Source organism: Alligator mississippiensis, chromosome 4, assembly GCF_030867095.1.
Source record: "Alligator mississippiensis isolate rAllMis1 chromosome 4, rAllMis1, whole genome shotgun sequence".
NCBI classification, from domain to species: domain Eukaryota; kingdom Metazoa; phylum Chordata; order Crocodylia; family Alligatoridae; genus Alligator; species Alligator mississippiensis.
The window spans coordinates 378,896-395,365 of record NC_081827.1 but is presented as its reverse complement, the minus strand read 5'-3'; the positions used below and the strand labels follow the sequence as shown (position 1 = coordinate 395,365).

The 16,470-nt window shown below is 50.9% G+C and overlaps 1 protein-coding gene across 4 annotated transcripts in view; it reads left to right on the top strand.

Moving 5' to 3' along the window:
• The window catches only part of SHANK3 (SH3 and multiple ankyrin repeat domains 3), a 534,820-nt gene that overhangs the window by 414,276 nt on the left and 104,074 nt on the right, over positions 1–16,470 (top strand). The gene's annotated exons all lie outside the window — the stretch shown is intronic.

The following is a 16,470-nucleotide window of genomic DNA, read 5'->3' as shown; positions in this document are numbered from 1 at the left end:
TTTCCCTCCTCCCTTGTCTTCCCCTGCCTTGCGGCTGGCAGGCGCAGCAAGCAGCCCCCGGTGCAAGGTGTTCTGGGAATTGTTGCTTTTTGGAGCGGCAGTGAAGTTCCCTGCTGCCGGGGGCAGGATTTCACCCCTTTTTCTGGCACCAAAGCCCATGTCCAAGGTACAAAAAAAAGCTAATTTAGGCAGCAAAGAATACGGGCCGGTTCTTCGCCCCCATCAGAGCAGCACGCTCCACTGCTGCTGTACAACGCGGCGATTCCCAGAATGCCTTGTGCTCCATTACACGCCGCCGTGCCGTTCTGGAGATGGGAAGTCCAGGCAGACCGGGGCAGGCGGCGTTCTCGGGGTGAGCACCCCGCTTTCCGGGCACCCCGCCCCTCTGCTCAGACCGTCTCTCCTATCACCGTATCCGGGTCAGTCTTTCAACAGCGCAGGCTCTTTGCCCTCACCCCGCTGCTCAGGAGGCCATTCAAAATTTAGCTCCTGTTATAGTTTGAAATCATCTTCTAATTACCAAAAGAAATGTGTCTGTCACCCTTTTCTAGTCATTTGATCTTGTGGGTTTTTTGTTTGGTTGTGGGGGTGGGGGTTCAGTCTAAAAATCTCTTTCTTTTCACTAATATTCAGCCCACTAATGTACGTGTAGTGAGTGGCCATATGCACTCTTAGTATCTATTTGACTAAACTGAAAAAGCAAAGCTCCTTTAATCCTCTCTCGTGAGAAAAGGTCTCCATTCCAGTGACCATCTTAGAGGCCCATTTGAACTCATGCCTGTTTAAATTAATCTTTTTTTAAAAATGGTGACCAGAACTGCGCACAGTATCTAAAATGCGCTCTTACCAATGACTTGTACCTTTGCCTCTACCGCATACGCTGCCAAATACACCCTAAAATCGCATTAGCCTTTGTCACAACTGCATCACAGGAGCGGGTTATGGTTATTCCTTGATTAACCAACAGTCCTGGGTCCCTCTGCTCCTCAGATGTCTCCAGTCTGTGCTTCCCCATCTTACTGCTGAAGTCCTTATCACAGTTGCCTAAGTACCCAACTTTGCACTCCATACTGTTAAATTGTCACTCCATTTGTTATGCTCCCGTCCACAAGATTAAAATAATCCCATCTGCTTCCACACTGGCAATACTCCCTGTCTGTGCATGGCACAAGGACACTTCTGTTCCCAGCATCAAGCTCGCTGATGAAGCTGTTTAACGGGGTAGGGCCTAAGACCACTCGCTGAGGAGCATCACTGGTAACTGCTCTCCATTCAGACTCCCCTTTCATCATAAACCACTGTAATCTTCCTTCGAGCCATCTCCTTGCCCTCCTCCAGAATGTAGCATTGATGCTCGTCCTCCCCAGTTTGATCAATAATTTCCCATAAGGCACAGCATCAAAACATTTGCTTAGATCTAGATAAATTAAGTCAGCTGCATTATCTCTATTAATGAAGCCTGGCGGTTGAACAAGAAGCCTGTTATCATATCGCAGAGTGATATTAGATTAATCAAATGTGTTCGTTCTGTGATAAACCCATTTAATTTCTTTCTGCATCTGTAGTTTTTCATAGATTCATAGATGTAGGGTCGGAAGGGACCTTGTAGATCTTCTAGTCCATAGTTATTCCATTCAGGATCTGTTCAAAGGTCTTCCCTACTGTTGAAGTCAATCTATAGGCCTAGACTTCCCTCCGTTGTGAAGATGGACACTGGACGCACTGTTTTCCAGCCATAGGGCACTGTTCCCAAGGTGGCAGCTCTGTACACATCTGTGCTAGGGGAACTGCTCTTTTCTGTGCCAGCTCCCAGTGGCATAACTGGGGGTGAGCAAAGCAGGGCCCAGTCCTGGCCCACCTAGAGGGGTGCCAGACTGGTGGCCTCTCAGAGGCATGGTGGGATAATGCACATGACCGGAGTATGGTCATGGATGGGTATAGCTTGTTCAGGAAGGAAAAAAGGAGTTGTTGCCTTATATGTAAAGGAGATGTATACGTGCTTTGAGGTGCGGTACGAAGTGGAAGGTAGGCTTGTTGAAAGCCTCTGGGGAAAGGTCAGAGGGGAGAGCAGAGAGGAGATGTCATGGTGGGTGTGTGCTGCAGGTCTCCAAACAGGAGTAGGAGGTGGAAGAGGCCTTTTTTAAACAACTGGCAGAAGCTTCCAAGTCTCAGGACTTGGTTCTCATGCGGGACTTTAATTACTGGGACATCTACTGGGAGGGAGATGCAGCAGTGCACAATCAGTCCAGCAAAGTCCTGCAGTGTGCTGGGGACCAGCATTTCTATTCAGGCAGTGCTGAGAGAGTCAATTGGCTTCATGGCTCAGTATCAACTCCCTGATTCCTGCTAATCTCTCTCCACTCCACAGATGTTAACGACCGTCTATCCTTTTTAATGGTCTGGATGTTTCACTAGTCAAGCTATCCTTTCTCCTGCAATGTTTCTGTTTGTAAACTATTCCTGGTTATGTCTCTCTTCTATCTCATAGCCCTGCAGACTGGTTTTAACTCTAGCTAAAAATCTTGACTCTCTTTCCAGTGTTGTGGTGCTCAGAACGGTCCCCCCAAGTCTATAGCTGTTCTGGAGAGTCTTTCTCCCCAGGTGCAGCATCTTGCATTTATCCTTGTTGAATTGCATCCTATTCTGATCCACCCACTTCTCCAGTCTGTCCAAATCTGCCTGAATTCACTCCCTGCCCTCCAGTGTGTTTACTGTGCCCCACAGTTTAGTGTCATCTGCGAATTTGGACAAGGTGCTTTCAACACCCTCATCCAAATTGCTGATGAAGATATTAAACAGTACTGGTCCAAGGACAGAGCCTTGGGGGACATCACTGCCACATCCCTCCAGGGAGACTGACTGTGAAGTGTAGAAGACACTGTCAAGACACTCAAGAAGGCTAGATTTTGTTTCATGAACCTGAATAAGAGATGTGCATTTAACTATGAAAGCTACAGGACTGATGATACAATATCTTTTGACTATTTTGTTGAGTTTTTTTTTAACTAAATATATATTCTAGCAAATCAGTGCACATTCCAATAGTTATGTTTGTTTTTGCCTCTATCTTAAACTGACTAATATTGTGCTAGCCTCCTACCTTATTGGTAAAATTCCTAGTTTTTCTTTAACTGCATAAAAACGTGTTGTTGTATGTGGTGATAACCACACCATCTGCACCCCTCTTTTCAAAATCCTGAATCCACCCATGGCTGGGGATAACTGTTTGATACAGATGGTAGAGAGGCCAATGAATGGGCAAGCTCGTCTTGACTTGATGCTCAGAAACAGGGAGGAATTGGTTGACAGTGTAAAGATTGAAGGTAACTTGGGTGACCGTGACCATGAAATGATAGAGATCAAGAACGTCAGGGAGGAAGGGCGGGCAGGCAGTAAAATAAGGACACTGGATTTCAGAAAAGCAGACTTTAACACAGCCAGGATCCCCTGGGAACAGTGGTGGATTAAGATGTATTGGGGCCATGGGCTCCAGTGGGGGAAAGGGCCCCTTCCCCTCCTGGTGCTGCCACTGCCAAGGGCAGGACGGGTCTCTGTGCCCCATGGGGGAGGCTGGGTGGACCCAGCCAGGCTGGGGGTGAGGTGACACATGCCCGCCTCTCCTCCCTGCTCCTTGCCCCCCCAACCCCTGCCATGGTCAGAGTGGAGTGGGGTGAGGGCAGATGCAGGCAGCCTGCTGCAGGCTCGGGGCTCTCCGTTCTTCTGCCTTTGCCCCGGAGGCTCCACACTGGCCAGCAGCTCGCCACCCCCGCTGCTGTAGGGTGGGCAGGGGGTGTGCAGCCAGTGCAGAATCCCTGGGCTAAAGGCAACAGAGCAGAGAGCTCTGAGCCCACAGTGGGCATCCTGCATCCACCCCACGTACAAATCAGGGGGGTCACATACCCCCACATGCCTCCCATGGGGGATGCATGCAGCAGCAGGGAGCTGTCCCCCTTCCCACCCCCCGGGCCTCCTGGACGAGCCACCAGTGGCTCTGTCCCCACTCCCCACCATGGCCCCAGCTCCAATGCAGTGCTGTGGCTGGGCAGCACCCCCAGCCCCAGGCCCTGCCCTTGCTCCACTCCTTCCCTCATTATGGGAGCTTCAGTCTGCCTCTTCCCCCCATACACTTACCTGCAGGGAGCTGCTCTGCATGCTGCCCCACTCACTGTGTTCTGGGCTGTGTGCATGCGTGTGGCCATGCCCCGGGGTCTTGCTCCCTGCAGCCCCTTGCAAGCTAGAATGCCGCCCGCCTGCAAGGGGAAACCTGCCATTTCCCACGGGAACCCAGGCACCCTTGATTGGCAGGGCCCCTGGGCCCTGGCCGCGCCAGCCCATGCATTAATCTGCCTATGCCTGGGAGTCAAGTTTGAAGGGGAAAGGAGCCCAGAAGCACCGCTGTACTTAAGGAGCCCCTTTTAAGGGTACAGAAGTAAGCTGTCCTGATGAGGCAGAGAATGGGAAGCGCAAGAGGAGACTAGTCTGGCTAGACAGTGATCTCTTCGATGAACTGAAACTTAAAAAGGAATCCTACAGGAGTGGAAACTTGGTTATAGCACATGGGGAGAGTATAAGATCATCACACAGGTGTGCAGGGAGAAAATCAGAAAGGCTCAGACACTATTTGAGATGATTCTGGCAAGGGATATAAAAGGCAATAAAAAGGGATTTTGCAAATATGTCGAGAGAAAGAGCAAAGAAACCATAGGTCCCCAAGGGAATGCAGAAAGCAATCTAGTTATGGATGATGCAGAGAAGGTTGAAGTATGTAATGCCTTTTTTTCCTTCAGCCGTCACAAATAGGGGCAGTCACTAGACGGCGAGAGCATTGGACATCAGTGATAGAGAAGGAAACCAACAGCCTTGAGTAGTGACGTAACAGGTTAGGGGTTGCTCACAGAAGCTAGATGCTTTCAAGTCAGCAGGGCTGGATGGGATATAAACCCCTAGAGCAGCGATTCCCAGGCTGTGGTACAGGTACCACCAGTGGTACATGTTAACAGATTTATTATAATTATTTATATGACAAAAAATTGCTGGTGGTACTTAGGATTGAACTGAAAAATGTGCTGGTGGTACTTAAAGTTGTATCGTTTTAAATTGGTGGTGCGCAATCTGTCAAGTTTGAGAACCACTGCCCTTAAATACTGAAAGAATTGGTTGAGGTAATTTTGGAGCTATTGACTCTCCTCTTTGAGAAGTTGTGGAGGGTGGGTAAGATCCCAGGAGACTGGAAAAGGGCAAATCTAGTGCCCATCTTTAAGAAGGAGAAGGAGAAAGAGAAGGATCTGGGGGATTACTGACCAGTCACCCTGACCTCTCTAAGGACCTGGCAAGATCATGGAGCAGGTCCTTAGCAAATCTATTGTGAAGCATCTGGAGGAGATTAGGTGATGATTAGGAACAGCCAGCATGGATTCACCAAGAGCAAGTCATGCCTGACCACCCTGTCACTCTATTATTTCCTTATGTAATAGAGTAACGGGCTCTGTGGAGTGAGGGAAAACAGTGGGTGTGATATACCTTGATTTTATCAAGGCTTTTGACTCTGTCTCATAACATCCTTGTTAAGCTAAGAAAATACAGACTTAAAAGTACTGTAAAGTGGATGCATAGCTGGTTGGATCACCATGCTGAACAAGTAGAGTAGTCATCAATAGCTCAATGTCTAGCTGGGGGGAGGTATCATGTGGCATTCCCCAGGGGTCTGTCCTGGGTCCAGTATTATTTAATGGCTTCATTAAAGATTTAAATGGTGGGATCAACTGCACACATAGCACATTTATGAACAACACCAAGTTGGGTAGAGCTTCAGATACTCTGGAGAGTAGGGCTAGGATCCAGATTGACCTAAATAGATTGGATAAATGGTTCAAAATCAACCAGATGAAATTCAGCAAAGATAACTGCAAAGCGCTGCACTCAGGGTGGGATAGCCACATGCACAAATACACATTAGGAAACGTCAGGCCGGGCTGCAGTGCTGCAAAGAAGGACCTGGGGGTTACAGTAGAACATAAGCTGAATATGAATATGAGCCAACAGTGTCAACAGCGTGCTCTTATTGCAAAAAAACCCCAACAGTGCCCTGGGTTGTATTAACAGGAGCATCACTTGCAAATCAGGCAAAGTGAATCTTCCACTGTTCAGCACTGGTGAGGCCTCCCCTGGAGACCTGTGGCCAGTTTTGGGCCCCACACTTCAAGAAGGATGTGGATAGTTTGGAAGGATTCAAGCACAGAGTAATAAAAAAGGAGTTCAGGCCTGGGAGGCAAGACTTACAAGGAAAGGCTGAAAGAGCTGGGGCTATTGAGCCTGGAGAAGGGAAGAGTGAGGAGGATTTGATAAAAGTCTTCAAATAACTGAAGGGTGATTATAAAGAGGATGGAGATGGGCATTTTTCTGTGGCTGCAGGGGACAGGACTAGGTGCAGTGGTTTCAACGTACAGCAGAGAAAGTTAAGGTTGGAGATGGGGGGGACTTCCTGGCTCTGAGGGTGGTCGAGCGCTGGAGCAGGCTGCCTGGAAGTCTCCATCCCTGGGAATCGTCAAGCGCTTGGACAGACACTTTGGCTGGGCTGGTTTAGTCAGGGAAGATCCTGCCTTGACCAGAGGGCTGGACTAGATGACCTTGTGAGGTCCCTTCCAGCCCGACTTTCCTATGGTCCTATGATCATTTCTGTGTTTGTATCTTCATTGCCAAGTGGTACTCCACCAATATTCTCAGTTACTTCTTCATCTTGACTGTAACGCTGAGGAAAGGGATTTGTTCAGTTCTTGTTCCATATGCAGGTTCTCCTCATCTCCTTCAGCAAATAGCAGCCCTACTTCTTCCCTCCTGGTTCTCTTTTTATTTCTATGACCAAAGAAGTGTTTGCTATTTGTTTAATGTCTTACAGGGTCAAGCTTAACTAAACTTCTGGCCCTTCTTACTTTGTTCTTGCACTCCTTGCCCACAGAAAGTTATCCATCCGTCCTGGTCAGACCCATTTTCAGTTGTCGATCTTTTGCTTATTTTTAATGGCCTGCTTGAAGTTCCTGTTCATCCATGCGGGCTTTGACTGGAGCTGCTGGGGTAGTTGCTTGCTTTAGCAGCCTTGCAAAGTATACGGAGATCTCTGCTGCCTGGCCCTGCCAGTGCGCTGGTACCACAGCAAGTCAGGTTGACGTGAGCCATCCTACTTCACTATCTGGTGCGTGTCTCCCTCACTGGCATACTCGAATCCTGTTCTCATAAGGTTCAGGGTCTTCTCTTCAAACACTTGTAAGATTGTCCTCTGTGACACCTGGCTGTGCAGGTGTCTTACTTCCATTTCTTTTGGGCTGTTGGCCTGCCTGCATTTTCCCCAAAGACTCATTCCTGTGCAGGAAGGCAGGTCCTGCTCCATAATTTGAATCGTCTTGGGACCTTCTAAAGGTAGCTTTTAGAGGGTTGTCCTTGAGAGCTGTAGTTACCTATCTCCCATTCTTGTACAGAAAATTTACTGTGGCAGACCGAAACAGAACCAACGGTTGTGCTAAGCTTTCCAAGTGGGAGACACAGAAGCCAAGCTATATATAAAAAAGCAGAGTCCATTGTTAAGGGGCATTAGGTAATGCAGGTTATCTCCTGCAACAGAGTTCAACTCCAGCCATCCTGATCTTGACATGCCACTTGGTTCAGATGAAAGCAGCTTTCCCAACTTGAAAGCGTATATAAAGGAGTCAGTGACCAGCCGCTAACTTTGAGAAGCTCTGACTGGTAAGCGATGTGCCACCGTTATTAGTCCCTATGGCCCAACCAAGAACATGCTCTGAAAAAATAAATGTTTTAAAGATTTCAAGCGTGTCATTACCCAGGTTCCAAGAGAGGCAAGATGGAAAACCTCATGGAAAACCTTAATGCCCATTTCAGAGCTGAACACTGGTCCTGTAAGGGAAATGGGAATAGTAACACCCCGGGACAATTGCTCCCTGAAATGTGCACAGAGTGATCATCACCTGCGCACTCTTAGGTTGCCAGGTGAACAGATGATTTCATGAAGGTACCCTCCCGTTGAACATTGGCATTTGATCTGGCCCTGTTTCGGTTCACGAGAGAGATGCCAAAGACTTTAAGATTTTACAAGGCACAAGGGAGAAGAATATTGGACTGGCCATAAACTAACCAAGCAAAACTTGATCTCCAGATAGTTCCACTTAAAGCAGGGGCGGGCAGTTATTTTGGGTGGAGGGCCATTTACTGAGTGTTGGCAAGCCATCGAGGACCGCGTGACAGGCAGCCAGGGGCAGGTTAATATTAATTTTCTAAATTTTTTAGGGGCCCGGTGGGCTGGATGAAAAGTCCTGGTGGGCCACATCCGGCCCCTGGGCCGCATTTTGTCCAACCCTGCTTTATAGTCTAAGGCCCAAAACTGGAAAACATCACTATTGATTTAATGAAAATCAGAAGCATAACTACTAAGGTTTGTGCCCTGGGCAGGCATCCCCTTCCTCCACCCGGCTTCTCTGCCACTGAACTGTGTCTCTGCTAGGGCTGTGCAGAGCTTTGGGTGGCGATTCGGTTTGGAGGACATTCAGCCCAATTCGGTGGCCAAATCTCCAGATCCGAATTGAATCGGGACCAATAAAAAGGTCCGAATCGACTCGAAGCTCTCCAAATCATTGGAAAAGATTCGGAGAGCTTTGATGATTGAGACAGCCCCCGCCGGCTGCATCAGGGAGCTGCAGCCAGACTCAGAGCCGATAAGTAAGGGGGCTGGGGGAGGGGGAGGGGATCATGGGGGAATCCCTGCCAGCCCTCATCCCCTGCACGCTCCCCCAGCCCCCCAACCCCTGCCTGCTCCCCCAGCTGCCCGCCATGCTTGCCTCGTGCACCCCAGCTCCCGGTGCTTTAAAAAAAAGCACCGACTTACCAGGTGCTTCCGGGTGGGGGGGGTGATCCCCACTGCCCCCCACTGGCTCACGCTGTGTGGGGGCTCTGCACGAGCCCCCCAACCCCCAGCCCTCCCCCACGGCTGCCCTGCCTGCCCCAGCTCCGGCCTTTGTGCTGAGCCCCCCATGCAGCATGGGGCAGTGGGGGGCAGCAGGGATTGCCCCCGCTCAGCTGTACCCACTGAATCGGGGTGTTTTTTTATCAGGTGCAGGTGGGCAGGCGGGCGGGGTAGCCACGGCCAGGCTGGAGGAGCGGGCGGGGGATGAGCCTGGGTGATTCGAAGATTTGGCAGCAGCCAGATCTCCGAATCAGATTCAGCCGAATCGATTCAGGATGGTGATTCGAATCACCGAATCGAATCACTGTCCCCCGAATCAGCCGAATCTGAAGCTGCAGCATGCAAGCCACCTGCGCTCACCCCTGCCCTCCTGCTCTGTGCCCGCACCTCCCCTGTCATTCTTGCACCCACCTACTGCCATCAGGTCCTGTTGCCAAGCCCTCCTGATGAAAACGTTGCTGCCTGTACAAGTACTCAATAGGAAACAGAGCTGGCACAAAGCACGGGTGTTGTTATGCTGATAGACACGATGCAAAGAGTCTTTATGAAGTGCTGCAGTCTTTGGCTCCTTGTCTCGTGGCTCTGCTTCGGTGCTTGGGGGCAAAAGTGAAAAATCATGGCTGGAGGGGCTAATCTTTTGAAGAAGCTTGTGAATTATCATCCTAGCATAGGCAAGAAGGTCACGTGTCAGGTACCACAAACCCCAATCTTAGAGTCTGTTGCTGAACAACATTCAGTGCCACTGGCTGTTAAGGCCATGACGCGTCTTGCTAGTGGCAAGGCCCCCAGTTCTGCCATGATTCCTGCTGCGATATGCCAGACTGGAAGGCTCTTCCTAGTTCAGACCCTGAAAAAAATTTTCCACCGTGTGTGGCAAGAAAAAAAATCATCCCACAGGAATTCAGAGATGTGCCCATTATCCATCTACTTCAACATGAAGGTACCAGATACATGTTTGACCATCACAGGATTACTCTGCTGCTGCTTACAGGGAAAATCCTTCCTCAGATGATCTTCAAACCAGTAGCATAACGAGGTGTGGGCAACCCAGGCGCCAGCCCTGGGCACCAGAACAGCAGTTGCCGCTGCAGCTGGCCCCACAGCTGGCACAGCTGGCCCGGCCCATACCACTACCCCTGCTGCCAGCGCAACCCAGGACGCACACCCTGGTAGCTACGTCTCTGTTTAAATCGTTAGGTGGAGCCGGTAGCTGAGAAACTCTTGCCTGGTCGTACAGATGCTGAGATGGCAAAGGCACAACTGACACCATTTTTCCACCAGGACAAAATCTGGACCATTAATCGTTAGCACGCTTTTTTTCCTCGCAAAGGCTTTTGATCTAGTCAGGAGAGAGGCCCGATGGAAGCCTTATCCCCAAAACTGCATCCCAGAGATCTCTCCGTTCCATGATGTTATGATCACAGGATCTGAGGACTGTAGGAAAGTCAGGCTGGAAGAGACCTCAGGAGATCATCTAGTCCAACCCCTTACGTAAGGCAGGCTTGTCCCTGTCTAAACCATCCCACGCAACTGTCTGTGGAGCCTATTCCAAGCAGACCTGCACAAACAGCCCTTCCACTTACCTACCAGGCACAATGCCCAGAAACATCAAGAGCACCCTAACGTGCAGCAGGTAAAGCAGGGGAACTGTAACGGAGCCGGAGACTCCTGTTATGCAGAAAAACAGCCACCGTGCGTTAACAGGCTGTTAAGATAAGGACTGGAAGCCATAGATTCGGCAGCCGTGGAGAGAGGGGCAGCCCATCAGCTGAAAAGGCAAACACCTGGGACCGGGAGTCGCCAGACACCGGTAAGGGCTGGCGCTAGATGAGGGCATGTGCAGAGGTGGGAGAGCTGAGAGGTGATTAGAGCTGGGTGAGAGGCTCTGCAGCGTGCGGGTGCCCTGCAAGGGGGCTGCACCCCGCTCCCAGGGAGGACTGACCGCTGGGCAATCCCAGCAGGGGAGCTGGACTCTCAAAGCAGGGCAGTGAGGCTGCCCAGAGGGAGGCACATTTACTTGGAGTGGGAGGATGTAGCTGGGTTAAAATGATAGGACAGTTATTTCTGCTCTCTGATTGTCTGAGCTGGGCTGATTGCGTTAAAGCAAAAATGTACCTCGTTCGGTTACAGCCTTCAAGGCTAGGCATAGAAGTTACACACAAAATGGTTTAAGTGATCACAAACAGGTGTAAACCTGTAACAAAACAGAAGTTCAGTGAAGTTAAACCACTTACAACACGGCCGAAACCGGCTGAAGAGAAACCTGGTTGGATGTATTATATCAGACTTAACTGAGCTGGGTCAAGCCGGTTTATGGAACTGCTGTCCCAGACCCCTTCCCGGTTCAAGTGAACTCGCAGGGTGGTTTGCAGCCCTGGTTGGCCCCACCCCTCTGCTCCTCCGCTGGGGCACTATCACTGCTCCGGCTGGCGGAGAAGGAGGTGCGGGCGTGGGAAACCTGGGTGTAAACCCCAGCCGGGGTCTGCCTGGTGGGGGTGGAGCAGCCCCTCAGTGTTTTCCCCTGCACCCCACCCGAGTGGAGGGGCAGGGGGCATGGCCACATGCAGGCCAGCCTGGCACACTGAGGTGGAGGGGTTTAAACCCCCCTCTTCCCTCCCCTCAAGGGACCCCAGCTGGGGTTTGCCCTGGGGGGACAGCCCCTGCCACACTTCTGCGCCCCTTGCTCCTTGCTCAAGAGAGGAGAGAGCAGTCCTTGCCCGGGTTTTCTCCCCCACTCAAGTGGAGGGTGGGGGGCATGGCCATGCCCCAGCCCAGGGCTGGAGCATTGCAGCAAGGGGTTTAAACCCCCCTCCTGCACCACCTTAGCATGCGAGCCCCAGGCTGGGGTGTGGCCATGCCCCCCCCCCCCCCCCGATCTCTGCTTGAGGTGGGGGCAAAACCCTGGCAGGGACTGCCCTCCGAGTGGGGAGTGGGGGACAGAAGTGCAGGCCATGGAGGGGGGTTTAAAGCCCCCATCCCCTTCCCCTGGCCTCAGCATGCTGGCCCCTGGCTGGGGCCTGGCCACATGCCCTCGGCTCGAGCAGGGAGGGGGGAAAGCCTTGAAGGGCTTCTCTCCTCCCTTCCCTTTGGCAGGGGCAGGAGGGGTGCTCTAGCACCCCTGACTTTTGCCCCCTCCCCCCCCATCCCCCCGGCAGACGCGTGGCTGCATTTCTGGAATCAGAAGTGAATGTCTGTTCACTTGCTCCTCGGTTCAATCGACGCAGTGTAGACTAACCTGCAAAGTTTGAATCGAGTCAGCCTCAGGGTTTTTGACTGTGTGTGCTTAGCCCGAGAGCCCAGCGTGGGTGGGTGTTTAGTTCAGGGGTGAGCTTGACTTTCGATTGGTTTTGTTACTGGTGGTTTGGGACCACTGGGGAGGAGGAGGTCCCAGCAGAGCCCCAGGAGGGGCAGAGACAGGGCCAGTGAGCCCAGGAAGCCAGAAGAGGCAAGACGAGGGCCGGAGCCTGAGACACAGGTGATAACAGCGTCTGAAGCTCAGGTCCACCATGCCAGCTCCGGCACGGTGGACCTGGACTAGAAAGCCCAGCTAGAGAAGAGGGGCAGAGGCCCCAACAAGAGCATAGAGGCCCGAGGAAGCCTGATGCTGGACTAGGACCAAGTGCCCACTGAAACAATTAATCGGTAAGACCTGCAACACAATCGGAGAGGAATAAAGTCCTTCCCTGGTCCCATGTGACAACCAACAAAGAGTCCAGAAACATGCAAAAAAACCCTCCAAACACGCTCCAATGTGAAGACAACTCCCACATGCCACACCATGACTGGGGAGCCAGAACTCCCCTGTGTCTTCCCCCCTCCGTAGAGCTTGTCCCAGCTTTCAGCCCCGCCGCTAGCCACGCCAGTTGTGGAGCTCTGCTTCTGTCTTCAGTCCATGCGCTCTGCCCGACGGAGCTCTTCTCGCGATGTGTAAGGGATGCGTGCGTGTGCGTGTGCACGTGTGTGTTCGGGCGGTCTCCTGGGCTTCCAGCTGTTGCTCTTCATAGCACGTAGCAAACATTGCTGTACTTCCAGATTATCCTTGACCAGTGTTTATCCAGCCTCTGATTGAAAATCTGCAGGGAAGAAGATGCCGGGGCTGCCCATCCCGCTGTCACTGCTTTACCAGTGAAGAAGTCTTTCCTGGTGTCTAACCTGAACCTGCGTTGCTGCAATCTCAGGCCATTGGTGTCTGTCCTGCTCTCTTCAGAGAGAGGGAAAAGGCATTCTCCCTGGACTTGATGCCAGCTCTTCCGATACCTGAAGACTGCTACCCTTTCCCCTTTTAGTCGCTTCTTTTGCAAGCTGAATATGCCTCTTTCTCTCAAGCTCTCCTCATACGACTTGCCTTCTAAGCTCTTCATCCTTTTTGTTGCCTGTGTCTGGAAGACCTCTAATTTCTCCACATATTTCTTAAAATTTGGAGCCCAAAACTACACACGGTACTCTGTGTTACTTAACTAGCACAGGGTAGTGTAGCACGATCCCCTCCTATGTCTTGCACCTACTACTCCTGTCGGTGCAGTTCACAACTGCATTTGCCACCTTTGCAGCTGTATTGCTTTGAAGATTCATGTTGAGTCTCGGATGCGTCAAGGCCCCAAGAACTTTTCACACATTGCTGCCATCCAGCCAGTTGTCACCCACTCTGTATTTGTGTTTTTGGTTATTCTGCCCAAGCTGGAGCACCTTGCGTTTGTCAGTGTTGGACTTCTTTTTGTTGTCTGCAGCCCAGCTTTCCAAGTTATCAAGTTCCTTCCGAATTGTACTTCTGCCCTCCAGTGTATTTGCAGTCTTTCTCAGTTTTGGGTAATTTTCAGACTTGATCAGAAAGCTCTCTATTCCAACTTGCAAATAATTAATAAACAGAGTGAACATCATTGACCCCTGGATTGATCCCGTGGGACTCCAGCGCAAAACCTCCTGCCATTCTGACAAGGATCCATTTATAATTATGCTTTGCTTGCAGCTATTGTCTATCCACCTTGTAGTAGTTTTGTCTGTACCACATTTCTCCAATTTTTTTTTTAAGAGACAGTCATGTGGGACTTTGTGAGAAACCTCACTAACGTCCAAATACGCTATGTCCACTGCATTCCCTTCATCCACCCAGCTACTTTGTTGAGGAAGAAGATCAAGTTTCTGTGGTATGATTTGCTGTGAGCACCTCAATGCTTGCTGCTTATGATCAGCCTTTCCTCTTACAAATGGATGCTTCTTTATAAATTGTTCCAGTGATGTCTTGGGTACTGCGGTGAGGCTTAACAGTCTGTAATTCTCCAGATCCTCCTTTTTGTCTTTTTTTAAAGAGTACATTACATTGGCCCTTCTCTAGTCCTGTGTAGCCTTGCCCATCTCCCACGACTTCGGTAAATATAATTGTCAAGGGCTCTGAGGTCCCTTCAGTCGGGTCCTTTAGTACCCTCAGATGAAGTTCATTGTTCCTGCCGACTACAATTAGTTCAAACCGATCAAAAACTCTGACAGTCTCTTTCATCACCATGGCCCTCAGCCTGAACCCTTTCTTGTCTATATAATCCTTGTTAGCCATCTGGTTGCAGGTTATTTTTTCATGAAGACAGAGTCAGAGTAACCGAGCAGCTCAGTTTGCCTTCTTTGCATCTTGTATTACAAGCTCATCTTGGCTATTTCATCACTGAAGACAGTGATACCTCCAAACCTCTTCCTGTCGCTAATGGAGTAAAAGGGTTGTGTTCCAACTCCCCCCTTGTTGTTTTTACACTGAGAGCTGCCTTAAGGAATTTGATTAAGGGAATATATATATATATATATATTAGGAATATATTAGGGGTGCACCGATAGAGATTTTTTGGGCTGATACCGATAGCCAATTTTTAACACACCATATTAGCTGATACCGATCTGATTGCTTTTTGATGATCTACTTATGTCTGAAACAATGTGTATCCACCTTGTTGAAGAAAAGAAAGCTCAAAAGGAAATTTAGGGAAGAACACCCTGGAGGTCAGCCTGATATTTGCTGGCTTCCAAATGGGGAAAAAAAAGTCCTTTCAAAAATTGCGTTCCACAGCCACATTACAAATCATAGCAAAATGAATGTGTGTTGTCGTCATCAGCAAAAACAGATAACTGCTGTATTCTGTATGGGGTAAGGCTGGGACGGGGGGAGGACGAGGGCTGGTTACTGCATGTCACAACAGATACGAGCTGGCTGGTGTGCAGCCACCAAGGGATGGAAGAACATGCTCAGCAAGACCTTATCATAGTGGGAATAAGTGGAGGCCACTCGAAGAAGGGAAGTTTCTGAGCTGTTAACTGTCCTAGAACCGTCCCTCTGCATACTCAGCCCCGGTTCTCCCCACCCCTTTCAGCTCGACTCCTGGGTTTGGGCTCACTCCTGAATTAGAGCAGGGCGGTGTAGGGCAGTCGACGCTACATCCCCAGTTGTGCCCTTGGACTCCAGTGCAGCAGCTCAGGCAGAGGCTTTAGCAGTAATCCAAATTGGTCTGGGTCTGTGGTGCTCTACTTAGGCATGTCAGTGTCTAGAAATTAAGCACCTCGCCTCCAGAGCGTGATCCGGGTTGGCAGGAGAGAGGGGGAGTTGCATATCATGTAATCAACAGAGAGAAATAGGGCTTATGAAAGAGGGATGCTGAGTGCTTTGGGGCTGGAAAGCAAGGAGCCAGCCAATTGGAAATGCTAGGTGCAGGCATGGGCCTGAACCCCACCCTCAGACCCTGCAGCCCGAGTCAGGCTGCACATGAAGCACTCCCATGCTCCCCAGGTCCAGAGCACCGAGGGAGGGGGGCTGCCTAGCCCAACACCCAATCGACGCGGGGCGTTGAATTCGGAGCCGAACACAGGACCTGCAGCAGTGCTGGTGCCATCGCTGCTGGCAGGCATGTGGCTGCGCTCCCACTCGCAGCTCACCCTTCCCCTGCCATCGGGACAGCCTGGGTCACTTGAAGACGTCCCTGGTTAAAAGGGCCATCACTGGGCCACACAGGCAGGCTCCCTTGTGCTTCCTCTCTTCTTGGCCCTGCGTATCTTGCAGGCTTGGCTGCCCTGTTGCCCACTTCAGCCAGCGCATGTCTACAGACGGGTTCGCAGGGCAGAGGGAGACATAGGCAGGTGCCTCCTCGTGCTGCAGAGGACTTACAACCCCGGTCCCCCACTTGCTGGGCAAGTGCTCCAGCTGCTAGGCAGCTTGCAGAAGCCTTGACAACACTGTTTCTACCCATGAGAGTGGTCGTGGGCGTTGTGCATGAAGGCTGACAGGCTTTAACTGGATATGATCCGGCATTAGGCATCCACAGAGCATGCCTTGTGGATCAGGGTTGGAGGCAAACTTAGGCACCTTCCAGCTCCCGTCTGAATGAGAAGGGAGCTTGGGCAGGAGTTACTGGGCTACGTGCTTGATCCACATCCCTCCCAACATGGTCACCAGCCCAAGTCTGCATGGCCTCGCCCTGAACGGACGGTGAAGCAGGACGGGCTGAGAGGCAGTGTCGACAAGCAAGGGC